We start from the raw sequence: 4,696 nt of genomic DNA, 5'->3' as shown, positions 1-4,696 counted from the left end.
GAGCCACTCTCTTTCCCTGCACTGAGGAATCGCAGCTGCAGGCTGCGGGTTGCGCTGGGCGAGGCAGAGCTGGGAAACCTCCCACTCCAAACACACACACAGAGGGATGCTCACAGGGATCCGTGCTGTGTTCAGCCTAGATTAAGCGCTGTTGCTGCCTTTGGTGTTTATTGCACTGCCTGCTAGATAGCATTAGATTCAACCTGAACAACCTTTGATACTGTTTTTTTTTTTCCTTCAGATTTTTTTTGGGAGTAAAAGAAAAGATACTGTCAAAAAATAGGACATTTATTGTGAAATATGTTCACTTGATTCGTGTCAAAATCATATTGAGGCGCCATGGTGAGGGGTGGTCTTGTTTTTGTATAGCTACGGGCCTATAGAGAAAGCAAGGTGATTAGTTTTGTTTCCATGTTTGTTGCCATTTGGTATGTGTTTTGGCTAGCTCGCATTGAATCTGTTAACGGCCACTTAATGTTAAACGAAGGGGAGTTTGTGGAGCGCATGCGTGGAGCTCGAAGTAATTAAAACCAGGCGCCAAGGGGGGATTGTTGACTGCATTCCACGACCACCAGGTGGGAGCGAAGACGACTTCAAAAGGTGAAAAGAACACACTGCAAAGAAGACCTATTTTTTTTTGAATTAATTTACATGGACCCACCTGTTAATGAGTATGTATGAACCGGGACAATTAAAAGCCGAAGACAGGGATTGTATGTGTGCGCGTCTTGGTTGAGCAGAGACTCCCGGTGCACCCAGCGCTGTTTGCTTGCTTTTTGTTAATTTAATAAATATTAAATTTAATTGGAATTTTGTTTTATGCAAAATTATTTCTGACATTTATTAAAGCCGCAGAAATGCTTTCCCAGAAAGAAACATGTGAACTGCTTTGAATCACGACCACAGACAAGGTTTCAGTAGTTTCAATATTTTCCTGTGGATTGACTCTCAATTCAATGTTAGTTCACCGTTCACTACACGTCTGTATCTCATAAAGCTTTGTCATAATAATGAACTTTTTAATTGCAAGAATTTTTTGCATTATCAGTCATATTATGTGAACAGGATTGAAACCTGCAGCACTGAAATCTCTGTATATTGATATTCATGCCCGGGTAGCTTTTAGCAGATGCTGTCTGTTTCCACTCTCACTGTGACTGATGGTAAATTCATATCCTGGTGTCAAAAAACACAGGAAGAATGTACTTGCCCTTGCACCTGCACAGCTGTGTTTATACCCATCCACATATCCCTCCCTCAGGGTGGTGCTGGATGGGATCTGGGAAGAATATGAACCCTTCTCTTCATTGACTATAAAAAGAACGTAGCCTGCTAACACAGACTATATACACCTCGGGTTTTGGCAGCTAAGCTAAGGTGGAAGAAATGCCACCTTAACCAAAAGCTGTTTCCAAGATGAAGATGTATTGGCTGTGCTGTTACAGACCAGCCAGTCTCCCTGATTTACAGGCACCATGTTTCTGAACCTGCCAAACACTGGTTTCCCTGCTCAGCAAGAAACCTTTACTCCTGCTGGAGCTACTGTCTCCAGTGCAGGAGGATGAAATGCAAGGCAGAGGCAGTTCATACACCAAGTATCCCACAGCAAGGGCAGATGCAGGATCTGACCTATAGCTAAACCCCATTTTTCTTCCATTTTTTAATTTGATGCAGTCCACCTGTGCTGTTCCACTTTTTTTAGACCCTGACAATTCTGGGAGTTGTTCAAAGAGAGGTGAGCCATGACCACCATTGGGAGCCAGTAACTCCTGACTTCTCATTGCATCTCTGACTGTGAAGTTGTCAGTCCTCCTCATTATTGTTGTCTCTTTGCAAGAGAACCCACAGCATGTTCATCTCTTTGCACCGGGACAGGAACAGACAAGCTGTTCGGTGGCTCTGTGTCTCTCAACGTGGCAATAACAACACTTGAAGAAACGTGCAGATTATTTAGTGTTATAAATCACTTTCTTTTCATGAATCAAAGCTTGTATGCTGTGTCAGGAGAGAATCCAATTCATGTTTAGCTAGCCAGCAACCTAGACTGCTATTTAAGAGTTTCCAGTTCTGATGGCAAATTTCAAAACACTTTCTCATATGAATGAAGTTGTAATATAGATCCCTGTACTTTACTAAACTGATTAAAGATTATTTCTATAGAGTTACAGAGATAACTATATCAGAGACAGTACAAGGGAGAATGATCAGGATCTGGGGCAGGTAGTCTATAAAAAAACCCACTTGAGGTAGTTTAGGTCAATAGCACTGAATTCTGCACTGAGGAAAAACAGTGAATGTGGAAGGATGAAAAAAACTTAAGTTATCTAAACCCACTGCTTTTCTAGGCAATGCACCTAGCTAAATCAGGCATGAGGAAGAGGATTTGCAAGCTGGTCAAGGCAAGAAAACATTTGTTGCTTTTTGAACAGTTGGACAGCAGGGCAAACTGTGTAGTCCAGAAGAGACAGATGGAGGTAGCTAATTTTATTTGGAAGACAGCCCCATGCTGGCTGCTTCTGGAAGTGAAATTTTGCATCTGGAAGAGGGAGGTTTAAGGCAGAACAATAGCAGCGTTTTCTGACCTGTAGTAGCCAGAACTGTCTTGCTGAGGGAGAAGAAAAAAGGCTGTCACCAGTGTTCCTAAATTCCCTCTGATCCTCCCTCTCTGCAGTGAACACACTTAATTTTTATTCTGTGGGCACCCGGCCTCACTTCCAAGCTTTGTACCAAGCAGGTGCCAGATTACAGCCATTGTGGTATCTGACAGGGAGCACAGTGGGATCAGGCTGATTATAGTCATAGGAATTTGCAAGCTGTTAAAAACACTGGAGAACATCCCTATCACAGAAAAAAGACCTGATTGATGCAGTTTTATTGCTTCTGTTGTTGGGGTTAGAAAGACCAACAGTAAGCAAACTTTATTATTCGTTACCTTTTAGCATTTTTTCTCTTTTTTTTTCCCTTTTACTGTATTCTAATCCCAGGCAATGGATGGAGTTGCTCATGTGAGGCATGGGGGTATGTCATAAAAATAAGCTCATAATTTGTTATATTTATGGGATGCACAGTCTTGTTATTCTGACTTAGTGCAGATGCGTTGACATTTCATACTATCATTTAACTCCTGATCACACTTTTATACTTCCAAAGCTGGAACAAGTTGAATGGTTGAAGGTAGAAATTATGAGAGACCAAGTTGTCACCTCTACACTGCAAGTTTGAAAAGAGCCATGACCTAAAATGCCAGACAATTGTTTCCAGGGTTGTTTGGTGTCTTCTGTAAAATGAGTTGCTTTTTGCCATTTGGCTTCTTAGTAGAGATGTTTGAAACATTTCCACTGCACTTCACAGTCGATTAGAATACTTAAAGCACAGATAAGCACGAAGACTGAACCTTCCTTTTCCATTGGCAGCCTTTTCCCACAACTCCCTTAATGACTTCTCAATGGACAACAATGACATTACATGTTTTGGTCATTGTGCTTTTAAAGAGGTGTATATGAAGGGGTGGTCTTAAGCTACACACATTGTTGACAAAAGATGTTATCCCATCTATGATCACAGAGATACTCTGTATGTATAGGTGGGCCAGTGCAGAGCCATAATCCAGCTGTTCATGGAAATATGGAGAACCTATTTGTAAAGTGCTCTAACAATAATTTTAAACTTAGCCCATGATGTCTTATTTGATCCAGCTTGGTTCAAAATTCCAATAATTTATCCATGGAGAGCATGTAGGTGAAACTTAAGTTTGAGAGTGTTCAGGACTGTATTTTCCTGCAAAACCTTTAAACGTCTATTCATATTTTGTCAACCTTTAGATATTAGGACAATGAGTGCAAAGTAGCATGGTTGGTTCAGCTTTCCAACACTGCTGCTTGTCCTGTTAGCCCGATGCCAAGAAGAGGAGCCAGAGACTGCAAAGCAGCAGCTCAGAACATTGGAAAAGGAAGGAGTAAATGTTGACTAGTTGCTGCTCAGCCTTCAGCCAACATGTTTTTAAAAACTTCACCATTTGTCCTTGACACGGGCTAGTTTCCCAGTGCTGTTGGTGGCAGAAGGGAAAGGATATATTCTCAGCTGCCTCCTATTTCATGCAGTAGTATCATGACCATAAGGTTTGCACAAGGCTTAGAGATGTGATAAGTAGGTCTCCTCTCCACAAAGGTGGCTTTGTGATAAGTGGGTCTGTGTGAAACTGAAGAGGTTCAACAAGGCCAAGTGCAAGGTCCTGCACCTGGGTCAGGGCAATCTTCCGTATCAATACAGGTTGGGGGATGGTGGGATTGGGAGCAGCCCTGTCAATGTCATTGACCAGGCAATGTCATCTACGTTTACTCAAAAAACAAGCTCCCTGATGAAAGTCTATTGCTTGGCCAAATGGCAGCAATATCAGCCTCAGGATCTTCAGCACAAGGGGATGCTGGTTTCACATCCCTTGCTCTTCTCCTAATGAATTGCATTAAGATGAGGTTGCATTATAAGGTTCAAAGCCCAGACCAAAACACAGGGCCTTGGGGTAGCCTGGCCCAGCAGCCATGATCGCCATGTCTCTCCCTTCACATTTGAAAAGCCAACAGAGGAAGGGAACACGTTGTCTATGCCCTTTTTCATGCTGTTAGGTGGCATTGTCACTAAGGCTGTGTGGAGGATGATGAGGCTCTCTGTGTCATCCTGCAAGATTTTAGACCAAGGC

This window comes from Merops nubicus, unplaced genomic scaffold (genome assembly GCF_000691845.1).
Source record: "Merops nubicus isolate BGI_N331 unplaced genomic scaffold, ASM69184v1 scaffold16808, whole genome shotgun sequence".
NCBI lineage: Eukaryota > Metazoa > Chordata > Aves > Coraciiformes > Meropidae > Merops > Merops nubicus.
Note: the sequence above shows the minus strand (reverse complement) of the source record.